Source organism: Sapajus apella, unplaced genomic scaffold (genome assembly GCF_009761245.1).
Source record: "Sapajus apella isolate SASKATOON/1434 unplaced genomic scaffold, GSC_monkey_1.0 scaffold30, whole genome shotgun sequence".
In the NCBI taxonomy this organism is placed as follows: Eukaryota; Metazoa; Chordata; class Mammalia; order Primates; family Cebidae; genus Sapajus; species Sapajus apella.
Window position 1 is genome coordinate 9,000,284 of NW_022436970.1, and position 23,955 is coordinate 9,024,238.

The 23,955-nt window shown below is 47.3% G+C and overlaps 1 protein-coding gene across 1 annotated transcript in view; it reads right to left on the reverse strand.

Annotated features, from left to right (window-relative positions):
* BCL2 (BCL2 apoptosis regulator) overlaps positions 1-23,955 on the reverse strand; it is a 199,484-nt gene that overhangs the window by 18,639 nt on the left and 156,890 nt on the right. The window lies entirely within an intron of this gene.

Below are 23,955 nucleotides of genomic sequence, written 5' to 3' on the forward strand. Positions count from 1 at the left end.
GCATCCCAGGGTGGGGCTCTGTTGGCGCATGCCAGAGCTATGTTGCAGTAACTATTGCAGAGCGTCTCCTGTTTCCTCTGTGTGGTCTGTGTCTTCCATCTGCCACTTCTCCACTGCTCTTCTCACCACCTGGCCTCAGACCCTCCTGCTGTGGGTTAGGAGGAGGCCTTTCTTGGCATAGCAATCAAGCTGCTGTGACCTCTGACATGCCTCTGTGCTTCCAATCTCTTTGCTTTTATGAGCATAATCCAGGTTATTTGTCCCATACCCCATGCCCCATATGCCCACAAAGCCCTATGCCCCTCATGCCAAGTTTAATTAGAACTGGTGACATCAGTGTGCATAAAAGTAGGGAGCAGGTGGGAACTGCTCATCCTCAATACCAAACAGGACTCTCCACTGCCTGGTAGCGGCTGGGGATTCCATGGGCAGCCTGGAGTTTGGAATAGATCCACCCACTGTTCTTTCTTGGGATCTGGAGCCACAGGTGTGGCTCTCCTCCCCAGCCCACGCCATTGTCCATACCTGTCTCTGTAGGTGAGCAGGACATAATCTCCGTGTGCTCCACAGGGACTGGCGACAGGCACATATGCCCTACGTGGAGGTCATGATTTGGGCCAAGTGTGCTGTGGTCCCTGTGCCTGCCACGTGACCTGTGAACATGGGGTGGGGCCCAGGCTGCCTCCCTCTATTTTTGCCACTGCAAGAGTTAATTCATGAAAATATGCCAAAAATGGGAACTGAAAGCAGATGCTTGTCAAGTTCTGCAGCTTGGCCTAATCGCTGTCATCAGGACGTCGCTGCTGGGGGGCAGTGTGGGGAGGGAGCCCTTCATTTATTAAATGTGGAGGGCCAGAGTTGGGGGCCAAATGTTTGGTTCTCACTTGTTTAAATCAGTAAGTGTTGACTGAGGCTGGTGTTGGTGGGGAGGGTGTACAGAGAATCTGCATGTCCTAATAGGAACTTGCTGAAAGTGGCCTCAGACCTGGGTGGAGGGTATGCAGAAGAAAAAGAGCAAAACAGACCAGGCTAGACGAGGTGGCATCCTCAGCCAGCTGAGCACTGCCAGCCTCCAGCCCTGACTCATTTGACACTTGCTTTTTGGGACTGGTTATGGTCAGCCTGGGCATCTTTTCTGGAAGCTCCACACTGCACCGGCTCCAGGGCTCTGGCCCTGATGACCTTCCGCAGGCTCAGACATCTGCTGAGGACCAGATACATCCCGGATGGTGCTGGTTCCGTTGCTCTTGTTTTGGGGCAGGTAAGTCACAAATGGCTGAATCTTCACAGGCTGCTTGCATCCCACTCAAAAGCACCCCAAAGTGTAATAGTCTTACTCAGATCCCAGTTCCCCAGTTCTGCAGCTCAGTGGGTCATTCTGTGACTATCAGAGTGACTGCGATGATCCTCTGAGAAGCCCATGGGAGAGGCTTCTTATCCACACCATCAATCTACCCATCAGTAAGAGAAGAACAATTATATCCTCTGTGCTCAGGGGGCAGGGGGAGCTGACGGATGGTGGTGAACTCCTCAGTGAGCTCCATTTGGGCATGCTAAGAAAAATCTGCTTTCGTTTTATAGTTTATGATTTAGTTCAGTTCACCTGGAAAGACTCAACATGAATAAAACCAGATGCATTTCAAGGCACACTGCTTGGCTCCTTGACAATCCTCTTCCTTCCTCATCAGACAGGCTTCCTGTGCCCAGGGAAGACAGCAGACCACTCTATCACAAGAAAATGCTGTCTCTGTCAGTGGCAGCAGCTGTTAGTACCAGAACAGGCAAACGGCGCGCCAGGTCAGCCTGTGGTTCTGGATCCTGGCTCATTAACACATGGACGACATCCGCCGGTGTGGCCTCTCGTCTGAATAGCTGTTTACTCTGAAGGACCTCTGACAGTGTGCTTTCTCATCCTAGTTATATATAAGGGTACTGCCGTATATATAACTAGAGAGAGAGAGAAAAACAGACAGAGACTCAGAGAGAGAAACAGGAGATGCAGAGACCCAGAAAGACAAAAGAGAAAGAGAAAAAGAGAAGCCAAAAGCAATCATGGATGAGTTTCAAGTGAGCGGAGGGGCTGAAACATCTTCCATCAGCACACCCTCCAGGGGCACAGTTGACAGCTGGCTGACCTGACCCAAGGACATGCTCTCTCAGTGAAGCCAGTGAAGCCAGCCTGCTGGGGGCAGGAGCAAGGTCAGAATACTACACGTGCCCATGGTACAAGGCCTGTCAGCGTTGTCGGCAGCGGGCACTTAACACGAGAAAAGTCGTGCCCCTGGGAGATCCACTTCCAAGGCAACTGTCATTTCCCGTCAAACGCTCAGGATGGGTCAGACACATTTGCGGCTTGCAGCAGCGAGCCTGGGGGACCCTGCATGTGGAAGGGATGCGAGTATTTGCTGGCTGGATTGGAAATGGGATTTGAACTGTGCTATGGGGCCTTCAGACACTGACTATTCCGCAGGCAAAAGGGCAGGGCCAGAACGTTCCAGGTGGGACTGGGAGCTGAGTGAGTGGTCAGCGCCCATGCCTATGCGCGTGTGGCACCAGCAGAATCCTACTGCCAATGCAGAAACCTTGGAGCGAGTTGGCTCAGGTGGCATTCAGCGATGAGAACATTTACTGACCACCTGTGTTGCACTCAGCATTGTGGAGCACTGCAGGGGAGGTAGTGAGCTCGACTCCGCAAGGCAATGAGCTCCCGAAGGCAGGGATGACGTCATACTTATCACCCAAATCAGGTACTCAGTCAATGCACTTCTGATGGGATGACTCAGAGATGTTCACACCTAAGGTCATAAGAATAAGCTCAAGTCTGGGCTGGTGAAGGCTTCAAGAGAAATTTTAGGTCGAGCAAATTGCTATTTCCATAGAGCGAACACTTGGCCAATCTTGGATCCATGGGCAACATGTTTTTCATAATATAATTGGTGCAAACTTTGGATGGCTCTTTCTGGCTCTTTCTTTCTTCTAGCTTTGATCAGTCCTTTGGACATCAAAGCTTGGACATCTGAATCAAGCAATCCAACCATAGTTAAACCACTTTAAAACATATTTATTTACCATCTTCTTCTGGCCAGGCACTAAATCTGAGATGAGGAGACATATCTAACTATGGTGCTAAAGCCCATTAAGGTGACTTTTTTTTTTTTTTTTTTGAGATGGAGTCTCACTCTGTCGCCCGGGCTGGAGTGCAGTGGCACAATCTCGGCTCACTGCAACCTCTACCTCCCAGATTCAAGCAATTCTCTGCCTTAGCCTCCAGAGTAGCTGGGACTACAGGTGCGTGTCACCACACCCAGTTAATTTTCATATTTTTAGTAGAGATTTAGTAGGGGTTTCAGCATGTTGGCCAGGCTAGTCTTGATCTCTTGACCTCATGATCTGCCCACCTTGGCTTCCCAAAGTGCTCTGATTACTGGTATGAGTCACCACACCTGGCCTAAGGTGGCTTTTATAAACAACTCTAGACAAAAGAGACTGTCATCAGAGAGGTCACACAACTTGCTCAAACTCACGCAGCTCATTGCAGCAAACCTGGGGTTCAAATCTGGGACGGTGTGACTGTCAGGCGTGTACCTTCCCCACTATATTTTGCTTCTCCCAAGGGAAGCAGAAAAGACACTCAAGATCCAGCTCCAACTCCCCTGGAGCAATAAATACGAGAGGTTAAACAGGAAGTCCCGGGGAGTGACAGAGAAGGCTCTAGAAATGCACCAAGAGTTTTTAAGATGGGCTGGAAGCGGACCCAAAGTGAGACAGGAGCTGAGCCTTCAGGACTTTGAATAAAAGGCAGAACACCGAGGATGATGTTTCAGGGCAAGGAAGTGGCATGGGAGTTTGGGGCCATCCCTGGCGGGTCCTAAAGCAAGCTGGTGTATGCAGGCAGGGATGAGTCAGAGTGAGTGGGGCTGCATTAGCAGAAAGAAGACCTGTGACCGTGCAGAAACCACCAGTCGCAGGACCTTCCCCATCATCCCCCCACCCTGGGCACCGCGCAAGGCTCAATCTCACGGGAACGCACGCCATACACTCTGGAAGCCCTTGACTGGGGTCTGGCCCTGTTGCTCGGGCTACACGCGCCATCTCAGGAGTATTTTAAAATGTTGTGTGATATAGACTCGAATCCCCAAAGAGAAATTCTTTCCATATTATTCAGGAAAAGCCCTCCTATTTACAGGGCTGCTTCACAGGGAATTCTAGAATGTGAAAGAATAAAATTTCCTTGAGTCACCAAAACAAATCCAACGTGAGGCCTATTTAGAATATTAAAATGGGTGGCCCCAGAGTTTCCACAGTGGCAACTGGATTTTGAAACTTTCAAGGGATCAGCTCAGCTATTCCTGCTGGCTCTGAAGTGGTTATGCCTGCACGTGCATGAAGAAGAGCGGTTCCCTCCGCGCAGACAGAGCACAAGCCTCTAGGAAGAGAGCCAGGGGGATGTGACGGGGGCGCCCCTGGGCCATTAGCCCCACTGCCCTGATACCTGCGCCTTGCACGGTCCTTCTCCTCCTATGACTGGGAACAATTTTTCTCTACTCACTTAAATTTTTAAAATTTTCATAATTTAACAAAGGCAGAGATCTTCAAATTCCTAGGAACCTGCTCACCAAGTGTTTCACGAGAACCTATCTACGCTCACCAAGTATGAAATCCTTCCATGTTCGCTGTGTTACTGGAAGGCCAGAGGTTTGCAAGGCAAGTTTGTGATTGCTGCAGTTATGCCCAACTAGCCAAATACTTCCTTTCAGCACTTCGGCCGTTGCATGCTGAGAGGGAATGTGTTCAGTGCAACCTCTCTAATACACCGAATTAAAAATGAACAAACAAAAAGTCAGAATCGCAGCATCACCACACACAGTGGCTATAAGCTCAGCTCTGTCCTCGGCACAGGGTGCCCCAAACCCTGCTTTGTGGGGTCACTGAACAGCAAGGAGTTGGTGGGAGACGAAAAAAGGCTGGATGCAGCCAGGTCCCCTGAGAGCCCAAACCTGGCTCCCCTGCCTTTGCTATCACTCAGACAGGGTGCCTGTCCTATCTCCCAAATCCCTTCTCTCCGCCAAAATTCCCTTTAATTTTTCTCTTTCACGTTGTCCTTTGCTTTCCCGTCCCCCTCTTGTCTTGCATTTTATCAGCCGAAGTTCATTCCTCAGCTCCGATCCCCCAACCCGTTCTCCATTCGCCTGTTGTATTCTAGGACAGAAAGCTCAGAGCCCGAGTTTCCTGGAAGACACGGATTCCCCATTCCCACAGATACGTAAAGAAATAAGTGTTGGCCACGTGGAACAAGTGAGACTTCTCCAGCCACAGCCAGGGCTTGGCCATGGCTGCGAGGGACCTTCCAGCCCGCCTCCTGGAGGAAGGACCCTGGTCATGGACACCGATGGGGAAATGGGGGCTGCCCCTGAGCCCCACAAGAAACGGAGCAAGGTAACTCGAAGCAATGAGGTTACCGTTGGACCGTGGAAGTCTGACAGGACGCCAGGCCTGCGATCCGCGCTGAAGTCAGCCAGAGGCTTGCTCTACAAACCTCCTTTAACCCCTTGCGGACTTAAATGCTGGCACTGTGCTTATGGGACAAGTGGCGAGGGATTTGTGCTGCGTAAATGAGCAGAATAAAAATGTCTACATTTCATCTTTTCTTTGTGTGTTTTCACCTCTGCCAAATTCCTGGAATTCTTAAGTCTTACAATTTTATGTGTTTTTCATTTCCGTTTGAACCTGAAACAACATTTAAATGTCTTTGGAGGTAATCCTAACCTACTGAAACACCCCAGGAAACTGCGAGAAAAGTATTAGGGTTATTCCACACACAGGCCTGGTGGGTTTTAAGAAATTTTTGATCCCCAGGCATAAGTTCATGGTTGATGGATTACAGATTCAAACAGGTATGTTTGACTAACTTGGTACACCACTTGAAAAAGGTGATTTTATTGAGGGTAATTTTAAATGCAAAAAAAAAGGAGATAATTTCACTGCCATCATGTCTACAATACCTTTCGGCAAGAAAGCAAGAATTCCAAGATGTTAATGTTTGGCAGTGGAACGAATCCTTTGGAGGGGAGGAGTCCCAGCAGAGCTCAGCCCCCGGCTCTGAGGCTCATCAGGCTATCCTAGATTTATAACCGGATAAGCAGGTCTGTTCTGATGTCCTCAGTTCTATTACAAGCCACGCAATGGCAAGCTGTAGGGTCTGAGTGTCGACACCCCTTTCTGAGTTCCTCCACTTGTGGTCCAGGCATTTACCTCTCCAGGCTGTGAGAGCCTCATCTGTAACAGGAGGAGACACCCCACGGTCCTCTAAAGGCCCTTGGCAGCACTCAAGTGACATCACTTTTAGATTCCGGGACTCCGTTTTATGTTTGTGCATGAAAAGCAGGGAGGATGAAAAGGGTCTGATACAGTTGGGGCACTGGGAGAAACAGGTGCCTGCAGCCCTGCTGGCTTGCATTCAAAGTCACAATGTGCCATCACGTTTATTACTGGTGCAAATAGAGGCTTGAATCCTAGAGGGGGTTTTACTAGAAGAAGCCCGGACGTGACCTGCCATCATATAGAAGCTAGGAATGTTCTTGATATTCTAGACATCAGAAGAAACACGAGCCAAAACCTTCACGGCACCAGACATTAGAATCTCAGGCAGGGTTTCTAAAGTCCCAGCTATGTCTCCTTAAGAATCTACCCAATAGGTATTCAGACAGCCCAAATGGCATGAAAGCCAGGTTCCAGTAACACCGAGACGATTTTATGAAAAATTAAGGGATGTCTTCTCTGGATGTGTCCTACTTCTCAGATGTAAACAATATCCATTATTTATGGTAACTTTTGATGATAAGTTAATACCCCAACCAAAGAAGTTGATGGTTTTCATCCCTATTCCTCGGGCAACAGAACCATACATTACTCAAGATGACCGTGTTATTCCCATTCGATGCCCCCAGGAGATATGTCTTGTATCTCCCAGAATACCCTCTTGAACCGAAAGTTTCCACATTTAAGTCTTTTCTCAGAATGTTTCCTTCTCATACCCGACCCCTCCCTGCTTGAAAAATACAGAGAAAATCCATCAGTCATTTTTGAGTTATCAGACTGTGATAAATTTGTTTTTCAAGCTTCAGAAGACTGTTGAATTGTGCTCCCCCCGCCCACCCATTTCAGATAACTCAAAACTGGTTCGGATCCATGACATCAACCTTGGCATGTGTGAAGAACAAGGAATGAGGACTCTGCCTTGTTTGGAACCAAAAAATAAGAATATCCATTTTCTCTCTCTCTCTCTTTTCCATTTTTATTAAGTCAGTATTTTTTCCTTTTAGCCAGATGATCTATACTTTTAACATTCCAGGAAAAAAGTGTCGGTGATATGCAAGTCATAATAAAAGAAAATCAAAAGAAATGCAATTATGAGGGATGGGGAACTGCATCATTTTTAATATAAAATGCCCAGAGGAAAATCTAATTTAAAAAATTACCAGCACCACATAAATGAGAAGAGAATATAAGAAAACATTTGTTATTTTAAAAATTAGCTTCATCCTGAATCTTTCTGGCTCTTGGACTTTTGGACTTTCATCTTTATTTTTAAAGGCCAAACATGATCGTTTGGTGCTGGGTCAGGAGTAAACCTCTCAATGATGCAATGAGATACCACGAAGTGGCAACGAACCTCCCTGGCCTCTGGCCTGCTGCCTGGAACATAGTAGGATTTTAAAAAAAAGGTTGTTAAACAAAAACAGTGAACAAACCCTGAGGATGAAACAATACCCTTCTCGCTCTCATTACTATAGAGGCATTGATTACAAAAAAAAAACCAAATATGCACGCGGCACGCTTCCATATATATCATCTGGTGTGGCCCTCCCAACAACCCACAGGTAAGTTATCAGGGTTGTCACCCCTCTTTTACAGATGACCAAGAATACTTAACTTTTGCAAGGACACCTAGTTAATCAAGGATGAAACCAGAACTCAAACCCAGAATTCTGACATAAAACACCCTGCCTTTCCAATCAAGCGGCCTCCCTAAATGTAGCTACAGCTCCCAGCTAAACGGGCCTTCCCAGAGCCGCGAAGTCATAAGCATGAATGGAGCAGCCATGTGCTCATGCTAACACCTCTGTCTCTTTGATAATGTTTACATTATGAGAAAAGAAGCTCATTTATGTCCGAGGTCCACAACCTTTTTGGCCCCAGGGATGTGTTTTGTGGAGCACAATTTTTCCACGAACTGGCTGGGGGATCTTTTCGGGCTGAAACTGTTCCAGCACAGATCTTCAGGCATTTGGTTCCCACAAGGAGCGCGAAACCTAGATCCCTCTTGTGCACGGTTTGCAGCAGGGTTTGTGCTCTTAGGAAAATCTGATGTCACTGCTGATCTGACAGGAGGCGGAGCTCGGGCAGTGATGCTGGCCAGCCGCTCACCTCCGCTGTGCCGCCCGGTTCCTAACAGGCCACAGACCCACCCTGGCGCGGGGCCATTGCTATAAGTTGTAACTTTGACTTGTTCTGTCTCTGTTTCCCTCGCCCAGGGAGATGTCGTTCTGCTACACCCAACCCATGTGAGGGGACACTGGAACCATTCAACGTATTTACAGGGGAAGTCCAAATAATCACGCAATAACACAGCCTTCCTTTCAAACCCTTTGCTTGACGGAATCGCCAGTTTTCATTTCAGGCATGAAAAATAACACTGTTATGAGAGACTGGCAGAGGATTTACAGTGAAGAAGAGAGGAGGTGTCACTAGTAATACTGATTTCTAGCCCTCGCTCTAGTTTTTGCTTGGAACAGGCACAGTGCTTAACGACATGGCTCTCTACAGAAAGGGTCCTCCTGACATGAGGCTCTTATTTACCTATTTATTTAGAGACAGAGTCTCCCTCTGTCAGTCACCGAGGCTGGAGTGCAGTGGTACAATCTCGGCTCATTGCACCTTCTGCCTCCCAGCTTCAAGCAATTCTCCTACCTCAGTCTTCCTGAGTGGCTGATATTACAGGCACCCACCACCACGCCCAGCTAATGTTTGTATTTTTTTGCAAAGAGGAGGTTTCACCGTGTTGGCCAGGCTGGCCTCAAACTCCCGACCTCAAGTGATCTGCCTGGCTTGGCCTCCCAAACTGCTTGGGATCACAGGTGTGAGTCATCATGCCTGGTCTGATATGAGGCTTTTAGGTACAGGGAGAGAAGTTTCCCTTGTCCAGATGCAATTATTCCCCCCTTTTGCTTGGGTCAGCCTGAAAATGAAAGAGAGGGAGCAATCTGGTGGCAAGATGGCTAAGGTTTCCCTTCTCTTCTTCAGCAACACCCAGCCAAAGAGTGGACTCCAGTGAATGAATTCTGCTCCTACCTTCAACACTTGTGGGCCCAGGAAGGCTCAAAGAAAAGCAGAAAAATCACTTTTCTGCCCAGCAGGCATAGTGAAGGTTTTTCTTCTTTTATTGCTATGTACGTGTTCCCTTGTTTCTCTTTCCCTCTGTGTCTGAGGTTGCCATTCTCCACTTTGTCTCCACATTTTCACGGCTCCCTCCAGTTTTCTCTGGAGTGACATTCCCCTTCCTCTGTGAAACCGTGGCCTCTGTGTATTTTCTGTGCCTCATGAGCCTGCCACAAGTTCTAGAACTAGACTCTGCTCAGCCTCCTCGTGAGCTGTTTTAGTCTGATATTCTAACAGTCTCCACGTGGAAAAAAGAAGGAGACTTAAATATGAATTCCCCAAAAGTTGAAGCTTAGTTAACACATTCTGGAGACCTTCTGGCAGAGAAATGTCCAGAAAGACTGGACTATAAGGTTTGATGCTTAAGAATGAGTTATCAGGCTTGGGGGTGAGAAGGGGTATTGGGTCTCCAGCCTCCACTGGCTACTGCTGTCACATTTTCCTAGCATGAGAGGCAACACTCCTCACAGGTTACTAAGCCGTGCCTCCACTGAGAAGGAAAATGGGCCTCTTTTCACACTGAGTTCTCTTTGTACCTTCAACAAACGACTTCTCAGGTGATCTTGGTCTCCTCTTCCACAATGCAATTAGGGCCATTCCCTGCTTCTCTTTCATCTCAGTTACTGAAATGTTTCCCCTTCTTGTGCTTTTTCTGTAAATTAGCCTCATAGATGGGTCAAATTCATCTGTCCAGATTTCCCCCCAAAATTCCCTTCTCCACACTGACTGCGGTGACCCTAAGCTACTTTTTTGCCCATGGCCGGGCTACCTCCCCCAACACCAATCTACCCGGTAACTGACTAACATCTGAACCCAGCAGAAATTACTAGGCATCTGTAACATGACTGGCATGACCTAAACCCTGGGGTGGATTCAAGACAAAAATGCAACCATTCCTCTCCCTCTATGAGGTCAGGAGCAAGCAATATAAGCAAGAATGTCCTGGTGGCAGAAGGGGTGCTCATGAGGGTTCAGAGAAGGGCCCGTTTCCTCCAGTAAGAGGCGTGATAACAGATTAGGGGCTGGGGGTGAGGGGAGGGGACAGCACAGGCTGGAGGGGGAGGAAAAATGTGTACATAGGGAATGCTAATGGCTTGGCCTGACTTTGTGGATTTTAAAACAAAATCTCACGGAAAAGATAATTGAAATGAAAATCGGAGCTTATTAAATTTCTGTAGGCCCAACCCAATTTCTCATAGTTCTCAGTCATGTGGATACATGCTAGTTTCCCTGGCAGCCTAAGATAAAGCTCTTAATGTGATGTGAGTCCCTTAGAGATGAGCATTATTAGAAATATAAATGTTCAAACAAAAGCAAGTTGAAACCAAATGCCCCCAAACACTGGATTTCTGGATGAAGGTTTTCAGTGGTGCACTGAGCCCTTGGATAAATGAGCTAGAAAACAAAGTTAAATGGGCTCATTGGCTAATTCTCATGGCCAGGCTCCTTCACAGGAGGGAAGAAGCAAACAGTAGCTGCTCCCTACATATTTAATCTGTAGCAGTTGGCAGGACAGTTTTGGATGACAATCAGAGAAATAATCTCAGAACTTCAAGTAGGGGATGAAGTTGGGGATCTGAGACTCCAATCAAAACAGAGGGGCTTTACTCAAAGCCAACCTGCAAACATCTTCGTGTTCTTACTGCTTTGTATGACTTCCAAGAGACTCACTAACAACGAGTCATAAATAGACATCAAGGTGTTTGTTTATCTCACAAAGAGAAAACAATGTTTGAGTTCTTTAGAAACATGCATTTGCCACCACATCAACGTGCTGCTCTGGGAGCAGAATCGGAGCCTGCCTCCTTGGGGCTGGTGTTTTGATGTGGTCATTATTTGCTCCGCAGAGACACTACTTGGCAACACCTCGTTTGCCCAATTCTAGGTATTTGAAATTTTAAAAACATCTCTCTTTTAAGAAAGTTCTAAAATGAAAGTTTTTTTTTTTAACTAATTTGTAAATACCTTCCCCAACTTACTCTAAAATGCCTGACACTTTAAAGAACCATTCCTAAGTCCAGTGAGGGCAAACAGACATAACAATGACCAAATCTATAATTTTCTAACATTTGTGGACAAAGCCAAACAACCAACATACATGTAGAGTGCTGCTCCTAAATCTTCTTGCTACTGAAGAAGAAAGGGCCAAGTATTTCCAGGAGGCAAAGCAATAACTCATCATGCGCCTGTCCTCAGTTGCCGACTACAGGCTCCTTTTCTCCTGGAAGATGTAATGATTTGGGTTGGGTGAAATCGTACACCACCCATGATAGCAGGATGCTGGATTGATCCAGGGATAATGCTTCACCATTTCATCAATATTTTCATTTTCCACCTATTTGAGAATGGCTCCTTCAGCAGAGACTACAAGAGGCAAGTGTGCCCACATAACTTCAGCTCAGATTTCTGACGGCATCCAACTTGCTTGCACGAATATCCACCGCCTGCCTGCTCTCTCTCATCTGAGAAACGATTTGACTCAGGCTTTGCCTCTGCCTCTCACTTTTCACCCTCTCCAGAATGCTCTCATCTCACCCGTGCTCGTAGCAATGGAGAAGAAAGAGCACAAACGTTAGAATCAGACAGATCCAAGCCTGAAACTCAACTCTGCAAATTACTAGCTGCGTCAATGAGTTGAACAAGATATCGGTTTTCCTCTCCTTCTCTGTAGTGCTTAAATCTAACTCATGTTAGATGAGTTCTTTAACCTCTCTGAGCCTAAATTTGTGAATTCATAAAACTGAGAAAATAAAAGGCCGTAGCTGTGGGGTGGCCAGGAGGATGAAATGACTTCGGTGAGGCGCCTGGCAGCACAGGGACTGGGGGTCACTCATGACTCCCTCGCATTCCTCGTTCACGTTTTCATTGAACTGGCAGAGATCACAATTTTCCTTTCCTACGTACCTTCTTGATTTACAAGCTTACAGGAAATGCATATATGAAAAGAGTTATGTGAAACCTTTGAAGCCAGTAAAGCTCTTTTTTTCAGTCTGTAATTTTTAATTTTAGGATCTTCTTTTCTAACATCATTAGTCAAGGTAAGTTCTTAAAGAAAAAAATTCAAACTAAACTCAATACCTGTATACTATCAGCTATGGGCCTGGAAGTAGAGTTCTAGAGTTAGCTGAAGTGATTTCTTGAAAACATCAGGGCAGAGAGGCCAGCCAAATACTGCGACTCACCAAGGCAGGATTTGCTACCCAACAGCAAGAACACTGGACGTTGTACTAAGCCCTGAGGTCCCCACCTAGAATGCTCCATCCAGAATTCTCTACACAGACCTGGCTACTCAAAAAAGCCAGTGGTGGGTCCAGAGGAGGGCAGCTGAAATAGGACAAAGTAGGTTTCTAGAAGGCAATAATGACTGGGAAGGACAGGCCTGAATGTGACTGTTGGGGAGGTTCATGAAGACTTAATGCTATAGAAAAGACTCAGCTATAACCTTATTGTGGGGCCTTTAGTCTGATAACTCTTGACTTTCTTATGAGCCTCAAACCCTAATTTGCAACCAAATAGATCTGCATATCCATGAGGTCCACCAAATCCAACACAGCGCTGATGAAGCCTCCGCCAAATCTGCCTCTGAGGGTCCAATCAGTCCCCTTGACTGCCCTCAACCTACATGCCAGCAGAAGAACCGGAGTGACCCTCAACTCCTCCCTCTTCTCCTCCCATGGACACACCATCACTGTCACCCCCACCTTACAGACGGCTCTTAGGATGTCTCCCCTCTCCAGTCCCACTGAGGCCACCTCTGTTCACCCCACTGCATGGCTTACCTAGACAGTGTAAAGAAGCTCCAAACTGATCTTTGTCATCTTGCCCCTTCAGCTTCCCTATGGAGTATTCCCAGGGGGTCTGCTAGACCCACAAGGCAGTTGTGTCCCTCTCTCTTATCCAAATGCCCTGAGTGGCTCCTGTTATCTCCAGGGTGAGCTGGCCCTGACTCACGCCTCCAACCTCCCCTCTCCCCACACCCACCACTTGCCTTGAGCTCCACGTGATTACTGGAAGCATCAGCTGCAGCCTCGTTCCTCTGCAGACCCCAGCTCACATGCATCCTCAGGCTGGGATGCTGCTCTGCCTTTTGCACGCCTCTCCACACTCAGCTCAAATACCACCTCCTCTGTGAAGCCTTTCTCCACCAAGTTCCCACCTCCCCATCACGCCCTTATTCTGCCCCCTCGAGGCTCTCCAGTGAAGTCGCTGCCACCTGTCCCTCTCCTCCTTGGGGGCACTGGCTACATTTTCTTCACCTCTGTTTTCCTGGTTCTGATAGTGCCTGGAACCTTATAAAAGCTGTGTACATGTTTGCAGAATGAATGAATAAACACATGGAAATTAAAACTATTTAACGAGGCCCATAAAGATTGCGTTATGCTCAAGGAAGATGGATTCATTACACATCTCAAAAGAACCTCAGGACCTTCTGGCACTGGATGGCAACACCCCGGGGGATGAGGGGACTAGAAAGTTCAGTTTTGTTCTCAAGTCTTCACAGCTTCACCTTGGCCAAGATATCTAATATCTCTGAGTTTATTCATCTACAAAAGTAAGAGAATGCTACAGCATCAACGACAAAGGCTGGATGAGACAAACACAGGCTCACGGTGGCAAATATCCGGTGGTGGTTGGCACAGAGTGGGCACAGGTGGCAGCGTCCTTCATCCCCAATCAATCAACAAAACTGAGCTGAACATGAGATTCTGGGAAAGGCTCGGGACAGCAGGGCCAAAGCAGGTGTGGCCCTGGGACAGTCCACTTGAGGAGGCAACAAATCCTCATTTGAAAAGGTGAGAAACCGTTCTGCAAGTCAACAGTATCGGATGAGTGATGAGGCAGGACGTGATTGACATCGGGTGGGTGTGGGGCGTGCTGTGCATTGAGTGGGAAGGACCCTTAGTGGGGGGTGAGCTTGGTGGGGAAAGGAGGGTCTGGGAGGATCCAGCTGCTGGGGTGGAGGCCACAGGGACTCCGGAGTGCGGGGGAGGTCCGGTGAAGACTGGGGCTGTTGGCTTTAGGCTGTTCTGCTGCTCTCTGCTGCCCCCAGTTGGCATGGGAGGGAAGAGTAGGGCTGTTGGCTGAGATAGATGGAAGAGGCTGGGAGGAACCGGCAACGCAGTGATCAGGAGCAGGTGGTGGAGGGGGAAGAGAGGAGGGCTGCTTGGCCAGATGCCAGCCACTCTGCCAACTGCAGGCCCTGCAGATCTTGTCCCAAGCTCAGGGTCACCTTGAACCCTCTCCTCCCTTCTTTCCCGAATGCTTGGCACATCCTCTCCCATCCTGGGGCCCTCACTCAGGTTCTCCTTGGAGGTCAGAGGCATATCTTTGGTCTCCCAGGACCCTCCCGCCTCCCCAGGCCACTGTGGACCATTGGTGTGACCAAGGTGAGGGGCACTTGGTGTTCTTGGGACTCTTGTTCTTTTTCTTGCTTGAGAGAATTTCTCAAGAAAGACCAGAGACCATTTTAGCCCTCAGTGTCCCAGTTAATATGCCTGAGGCTTGCTGAGAAGCAAAAATTAACAAAACAAAACAAAACAAAAAACAGGCTTGGAGGGCATCGGTGGGGGGGCGGGGGGCAGTCAAAGAGAAGAGAGCAAGAGCTAACACAAGTCTCACCTGGCAACGGCAGGGAAGGGAGCGGCAGCCCATTGGCCCTTAGGAGAATCAACTGCAAATAACTTTTCCCGTTTACGTCAGTCTAGTGCTTTCAACTTACAAGCTATTAGCAGGCTTTAGAACTTAGATCCGCTGACATTTCGGGTCAGATATTCGTGGTTGTGGGGAGGGCGGGCTGCCCTGTGCACTCAGGATGCTTAGCGGCTTCTCTGGCCTCTGCCCACGACATGCCAGTGGAAACCCTGGTCTAGCGTGACCACGGAGAAATGTCTCTGGCTCCAGACCTTGCCAAATGTCCCCAGGGAGGCCAAGTCACCCCCATGGAGAACCACTGCCTTAGATTATTGTGATGTGCTACCCAAATGCCCAGCACCTGTACCAGCCCCTCCAATCTCGCCCTCATCTGAGCACTGCCAGAGTGTCCTACGCTGGAGTCTACCTCCCCCGTCCACCTGATGTTTACATAAACAGAAACAGAAGCTCCTTTCAGAAGTCAAGGAATCTCCTCCCAAGTCCAGATGTGGGGGGACGGGGAGCTGCCTCTTGCTCTGCTCAGTAACTGCAACCCCACGGACTTCATAATGGTCCAGGGAACTCCACACCCATTTCCCCCATTTCCCAGGCAGCCAGGGATCCAGGCAGAAGTGCTTGCCCAGGAGGCGGCTCACCGGCGGGGGCGTAAACCCTCATTTTCTTCTTCATTTTCTCTCCCAGGAGCTGGCTGGTGAGTAGCCACCACAGAGACTCATGTGAACATGAATCTGGGGCCACTGTCTTTCAAATTTCCACAGCACGTCCTGGGGCTAAACAAGAAAGCCTTTGCACAAATAAACAATTAAGTTAATTGTGGATCTGACAAATATTCTTTTTTTTCCCAAGGAATTAAGTATGCATTTGGGGTTAGGCTTCCGGGCTGAGCCTTTGTCTAAAAAAACCAGAAGGCAAGAAACTGAAGGAATACAGTCAAAGTCCCTTATTTTAAAATCAAGGACACCAAGTCCCAGAGAAGTGAACTGCCTGGCAGCACTGAAAACAGGACCAGACATCATCATGGTACCTTGTTCCAAGTAAAGTCACCGAATGCTCCCTTCCCATCCAAACAAGGATTTGGGATATGCCACCCAGGAGGGTGGCCCCAAAGGGGATCCCCAGAGGATGCGTCATTAAGTATTTCTGTACCTCAGGACGGGCTTATTTCATGGAAACCCCTCACCTGGGGCTGTTCCCAGCACCAGGCACAAGGCAGTTGAAAAGGGGCCTACGCCTTGCTCTGTGACATTGTTTTCAGTGAAAATTAGCATTCGCTGTTTCCAGCGTTAACCTTAAATGCTGAAAACCTTAACCTTAGGCTTCATCTCCTCTCACTTATTATAATTGTAAGGCAGTGCGCCGTGTAAAGACCACACCTGTGTTTATACACCATATGCCATCAAAATACCATGAAGAGAACACTATGTAGTCTCTATCAGAAGATCAAAAAAGAAGGGGCGAGAAGCAGGCCTTCCTCCTAATTCAGGGCCTCTCAGTCCTTCCCAAACACTCAAATAGGCCCACGTGCACCCCTGCTACCGCAGGAGTTTATGTCTAGGCCAAGGACACGCTGTTTATTGACAGAGAAACAAATACCGCTCAGCACCTGTCTGGTTTCAGAGTGATGAGGGAGTTTCCAATCTGGATCTGAGAAAACTTTTACACTGTACCCAAACATTCTTTTTCTTTTCTTTTCTTCTTTTTTTTTTCTTAAGCCAAAATTAGAACAAAAACAAACATATACAGAGTTCAGCGTAGCAGGAAAAAGAAACTCAAGACATTTCATAAGAAAAGCTGCAAGTCCATCTACATTCACCTGGCCTGGAATCCAGGGATTCATTTGATTGAGGAGGGTCACAGGCTGTACCCCAGAGGCTCAGGGGGCACCACTCTCCTTAAGGGCACCCCACCCCCACATACGAAGACCCTCCTGGTTTCCCAAGCTGGAGGGGCAGACTGAAAGGGCGTTTGGGGAGAGAAGAATAGGGGAGTGGATGGAGAAGGTATTTTGTTGTCTAACCTAGTGGCACCTTGAGGTGTATTCATGAGTAATATTCATGCACCTTCTCCTTCTGCCATGGCAGAAATAACCAGATACTGTTTGTCAGGTGGCCAAATGACATGGCCCTAGCAGGGACTTTACTAATTAGCATAGTCCCTCATAGCCTGGCCTTGGGACTGGCTGTCACATGCTCTCCTCCACACCAGGTGTCAGTTGCACTCACCCCTCCAAGACCCCCAGGCAGCCTGCCAGCCAGTGAGAAGAAAGATCTGCCTCCTTCCTGGGGCCCCTTCTTCCAGAGACCCCCTGGAAGCTGTGCTGGCCCTGTCTATGCAGTGGACGCAAGCCTGTTCCAGCCCCAGAAGCCAAGGTCTAAGTTATCTTCAATAAAGTATCGCCTGAAACCATGTGGGGTAAAAAGCCTCTTCCTTTAACCTTCAACGAAGCCAGGCTATTACTGGAACTGAATGTATAACGACACACAAAATGCCAATAGAAATTGATAGCACTGCCCGTTTAGGCACTGGTGAGTCATTAATTCATGCGAGATTTATCAGTTTATAAGAGATGCTAGGTGAGTTAATTGTTTAAAATCATGTGAGTGTAGATTTCTGCTCAGCTGATCTGCTTTTAAAAAAGGATCTCTATTGGGCTGTTTTTCCAAAGCAGTGCAATTCATGTTCCCCTCCATCCCACTGCCTCCAGCCCATGCCCTAGAGAGCTGCTGAAGGACACTGGGGTCTAACGAGAGGCAGGGCTGGGCACCCTGAGTGTCACCAAAATCACAAAAACACAACTGAAAGAGAACTATTCTTAAAGACTCATGTACCATAAAAGGGGAATTTCCAGAAGCCTCTGATATTAGCAATTTGCCCTTCCATTCCCTTCCTCTCTAGTTTCAAGATGAGACGATGACAAAAAGACTGACTAGTGAGAAAAAGCATGAAACTCCATCTACAAACGTGCAAACCCACACAGAGCAACCTGCAGGAATTTCCACACCTGCTCTTCTGATTTGCGTCGAAAAGGGGGAAAGAGAGAGAGAGGAAGGGCACCTTCGCCTCCACTAAGGCATCTACATTCACCCTGTTTTCTCACTAGCCCATGGATGTCCCTGTGTCTGGAGTCCATGTTTTATTTTTCCTGTTAGACAAAAGCAATTTTTCCAAAGTAAAAGTTCTGAACGGATTTTTTAGAAGCAGAGATAACTGGGAATTTTCTCAAAATCAGTACAAGTAAGAACATGTCTCCTTTTACTTTCCATTTTTACAAATGCACTTAAGGCCAAATGCACTGGCTAATTTTGACAGAATGTTCCAGAGAGAGGGGAAGCACTCCATCTCAGCGAGCGAGTGGACATTTATTAGGCATTCACTTTTTACAGGCTTGGGATATTAGGTATTGTGGGGGCGTTGTATGCAGGAAATAGAAGTCAAAATCCAATTGAATAGGGAAGTGAGCCAAACAGAAATGGACACAAAGACACCAAAAACACCTACAAAATACAGATGAATGTGCAGAATCAGCTGGAGTCTGTATGAGGGGAGCTGAATCTGCTCACCTTGCAAAGATTTTCCCGCACTGTGGGGACTGCCCGCGCAGACGTGTCTCTTAGTTTCTGCTGGCCAAAGTGAATCGTTTTAAGTGGGGCCGTTTGCATCGTGTCCACTTTTTCTGGCTTCCAAACTCAGCCCGCTTTATTATCTTAAGAGTTTTCATTGTCACTGACATACAACAAAATGAATATATCATACGTATAGTTTTATGAATATTTGCAAAGGCATCCACCCCTGGAGCTCACTCCCCTAACAAGGTGTGCAGTATTTCCATCCTCCCAGAAAGAGCCCTTGGAGCCACTTTGTTTTTAAATTATTTGCATCTGAATGTTTCTGAGTAGAGATTATCAGAGCCAAATGTGTGGGAAGAAAGCCTAATCATTAATCATCTGCTACAAATACAGGTAGTAAAGGTTTCGAAGATGGTGCGTGAGCCTGCCCAGACAAGTCTACGGGTTGGGTCCTGTTATGGAATGCCAAAGGGGCTTTTTAGGGACAGACACATGGGCCCCTCTGCAGCACTTAGATATGCAACTAAGACCAAGTGGGTTTCTTTTCTGGTTTTGTACTTTAGGCTTCAGAGTTTACACGTTTAGAAAGAGGGAAGTTGAGGCTGAATAGTCAAATCCACCATATTCTCATAGGAGCAAATGCTCTCTGACTAGGAAGGCTCAACCACAGGGCAGAGTCCCCTCTTCCAAAATTCTGTTGCAACACTGAGAGTTCACATGACCAGCAAATTAGAGATTTTCTTAGCATTTCCTGTTTCCCAGATTTCAGAGGAGCCCTTCAGGGAATGTCTGCCCCAGGGTGGCACATTCAGGAGGAGGGGAAGATGTCTCCATTTGGGCACTCTGTTGTTCTAGGGACCTGTCAAAGGGACAGGGGAGCGGGTCTGGGAGAAAAACGTGGCCACATCGATTCCTTTGGGGTGGGGGTAAGGGTACCCCTGCTCCAGGGGTCGTAAACTCCTCACCATCCCTTCTGCTGGAGAGGGACCAGAGGTGGAAGACCTACGGAGTGGGTACAAGGCAGCTCCAGACTTCTGGGCATTCATTTCTCATAAAAGGTTGCAATATGTCCCAGACACCAGAATTATTTGTCTTCAAGGCAAAAACAAACTTTAAAATGTCCCAAAATATTATGCAGGAAGGAGTTTTTAGTTTTTTTAAAAAACACTTTTCCACAATGGTACCCTGAGGTGATCCTGTCTTCAATCTCCTAGCAATCAAAACAATGTGGTTGAAAAGTTGACAGCTTTCAACCCTTGAAAAGGTCACCTCCCTGCCTCACGCCCTCTCGTAAGTATTAAGAGCATAACGGATATTTTGAGTCACATGTATTGTTCTTTGTTCATTTGCATTTGGTGAAATCCCCCCCTTGGACCAATTTAGTAAGCAGTGCCTTGGGCTTCCTTGGTGATTGTTCTCTTGTCTTCTGTGTATTTTTTCCTGTGAAAAAAATTTAGACTCAACCAATGAAATGAAGTCGCAGCCTCTGTCCCTGATGCTTTCTTTTTGCTCAGATAATCTTTCCATCTCTCTTGGGACAGAATTCCTTCTCCTTTGCAATAAATGGAGACCTTCAAGGCGCAGCTGAGGCTCTTGTACTCCAAGGCGTTCTGAAAGCTCCCTGCCCCTCCCCATCTGACCTTCTGTTGGACTGACATACTTCTCCGTATTTCAGGCTCAGGTGGCTTGGTGTTCACCCCTAGACTGTGTTACTGAAAGTGAATCAAGGGTCCTAGGGCCATTTACAAAGTGAGATTGTAAGAGAAATGTATTTCCATCTAGCTCCTGGGACTGTAAGGGAAAGACTAGCTAGATGGAAATGTATTCCTAAACACCCCCAACCCCCAGCCCAGGGGTTCCCATCAGCAGAGAGCCTCACCTCCAGATACACTGCTCAGGACACAGGGCCCCATCTTCCCACCTGACGCACTACACACCACGTCAGCTGTCACGGGAGATCTGAGTGCTTTATGACGCTGCCTGCTTTCTCTCTCACCTCCATGTGTAAGCCAACCACTCTGGCTTTCAGAAACATGTTTCTTTCTCTATGAGTAATTTAAAAGTGACTCATCCTCAGGCTCACCAGCCGGTCCATGTGACCTGCAGTGCTGGTTGAGTGTTATCTATAGATGTGTAAACCAAAGCAGTTCTTAGAACACAGATTCCCCCTCCCACGTGCTGTTGATTTCCCTTTGCTACACAGGGAGGGAACGATGTCAGACATGAGCAGCCAGGGACTGCCCACTCCGCACTCAAACCTGGAACGTGTCCGTTAGGGGAAGCAAAGGCCATCGCCCAGTGACAGAAAAGAAGAGACACGCAAAAGGCCTAATACATTTATTTTAGTATTAGCAGACCATCAAGAAGCTCTGAGAAAACCCCACAAAAATGGAAGACGATGATGACCCATATAAACAAAAAACTGCTCGAAGTTCTTTTTCTGAGCCAGTAGAAATTGAGACCTCATGAAGCAGCGATGACACCCATACCCACCCCAACCCAAATCCCACCAACATGTCTTCATTGCTCAATCAGAAACACATTCCTGGAATCTGCTGTGGTTTGTCTTGGTAACTCACATGTATGAACATGGTTTTGTTTCTTCAACTGGCCTTTATTCCTCCATCACCAAAGAATGGTGTCAGGCCCAGCTCGGGGACACTACTGTTGCAGGCAGGCACGCGGGTGACACAGCTGGCCAGCATTCTAGATGGTGTTTCTTACCTCTTTCTCACTTCCTATTTTCTATTAAACCAAATATGAACTCATTTGCCTGCTTTGTGAAGACCTTCGTAATCCAGCCGCTGTCATCTTATTTTCTAGTACCATCTATGTTCTTCCCACAATGTACCCTTGGTAACCCCCAGGGCAGCATCCTTACTGCCCCTCCAAAGAGGGGTGTCTACCAGAGCCTTCATTTCCATGCCTTCACCCTACCAAACCCCCAAACTCGCCCTTCCTTCCTTCTCTCCTTTATTCCTTTCTTTCCTCCCTCTGTCCCTCCCTCCCTCCCTCCCTCCTTCCCTCCCTCCCTCCTTCCCTCCATCCCTTCTTCCCTCCTTCCCTCCATCCCTCCTTCCCTCCTTCCTTCCTTCCCTTCTTTCCGCCTTCCCGCCTTCCTGCCTTCTTTTAAATTGAGACAGTTTTGCTCTGTCACTTAGGCTGCAGTGCAGTGGCAATCATAGCTCACTGCAGCCTTGAATTCCCAGGCTCAAGTGATCCTCTCGCCTCAGCCTCCTGAGTATCTGGGACTATAGGCGTGTGCCACTATGTTCAGCTAACTTTTGTAGAGATGGCATCTGGCTATGTTGCCCAGGCTGGTCTTGACAACTCCTGGGTCCAAGCCATTGGTCCACCTTGACCTCCCAAAGTGCTGGGACTACAGGTGTGAGTCACCACGCCTTGCCTCCCTTCTTTACCACTCTCCATATATTCACCTTCCGGGAGCACTCTTACCTTCATTATCCAAATCTTAACCCATTCTTCCAGCTCAGCGCATCCCACCTGGAATCCTCCCTCCTTCCTCACCCGACCATTCGAGCTGTCACTAATGCCTACATCTCTAATCTTCTCCAATAGTTCATCACATCTGCTCTTCAGTTTTGTACTGTTGCCTAATATATCACTTCTTACTTTTTCCAATATCGTTTGATTGTGCGTTCTTTTGGGAGGGGTATCACCGATTTCACTCTATTGGCCCCACAGTGCCTAGCCCTACAGCAACAGAGGAAGCAACCTTCAGAATGTAAGAGATCCTATTTTATTACTGCCAAAAAGGTGTAATGGGCAAGGTCTTGCTAAACTTTTGGCCCTTTGTTAAATTTGATGGCATGTTGCCTGAAAGAGAAACTTTACTTTTTATCCTAGTAGGACATTATGTGGAGAGGAATAATGTATTGGATATTCAACAGAATGAAAAAAACACACACAATAATCGTCATTTGTATAGCATTATGTACAAGCATTGATCTAAGCACTTAACAGGTATCCATTCATCTTAAACTTCATACTGACCCAAAAACTAGGCACTATTATCATCCCCACTTCACATACGAGGCGATCAAAGTATAGGGGGGCAGTTGTCCAAAGTCACATAGTGGCTAAACTGGACTCAAACTCAGGCAATCTGGCTTCAGAGTCTGTGCTCTTAGTGGCTGTGCCCTATCCCTGTGAACAGATATGTGCTTTTATATGGCCTTTTTCACTGAAGCAAAGAGGAGCTTATCTTCCACATGGACACCCTGTCACAGTTATGTGTACTAAATCCATCATCACTCAAGTCCAGTGTAAAGAAAACTGATGGTGAGATGTCTTCTTCCAGGGAAACTTCAAAAAGAAGTATGGTGGTATTGGAGCTAAATAAATAGAGTTTTCTTTGAAATGTATGGAGTAAAATCTTCCAGTCTGCCCTTGGGACCCTGTGATATGGTACCACCCTTCCACGCTCTGTAGAAATAACAGATTTGAACCTGTGGGCAATCTTTAGGTAGCCTTGCTCCAGAAAAACATTACTACGTATCCAAGAGAATCTTCCCAAATCCTACTTTCTCAACATAAACCCCATACAACTCAAATCACAGCTGCCATTAGATTTGCTTACAAATTTTAAATATGATCTGGCAGCCCCACACATGGTATGCCTGAGAACTCCAGATTAGGTACAAGAAGAAAACCTCATCCTGGTGGTCACATCCTGGCAGGAAGTGATGCCACTGACAATTATTCCTGTGTTAGCAGTTGCTTAAGTACCATGAGGCTTTTAGGAGGAAAGACTGGGAGGCAGTGGTTGGAAATGAAGCCCATTATTAATGTAGTCAAGCTCTTCAGCTGGATTCAATAAAATAAAAAGCCCTGCCCAGACCAGTGTCTGTAGTAGAAGATGCTAAGAGCTGTTTTTTAAAAATCTGGTTTTATTGAATCCAGGCTTTATACACAGCATTCCTTCTTCCTGAATGGCTGAAAAATCATTCCATGCATTTAAAACCACTGGAGAAGAAATGGACTTAAGCCGTGGCAAGAAAGCACAGTTAGATTACAGGCGTGAACTTCAGTGTTCAAGGTGATGAAAACTTGGTAGCCTTGTAGGTAGAAGTTCAAGACAGACTGTGAAATCCTCAACTCAATTAATAGACAAATATTTCTATTAATTCAATTCCGGTCCGAAATCATTACTGGGCACCTACCATGTGCCAGCCCCCTGTGGGCTCTGGGGATACCAAGATGAATAAACACCACCACTGCTCAGGAGGAATTCACAGCCCAAGGGAGGACACAGGAGCTCAGGGCTGACGAACATGGG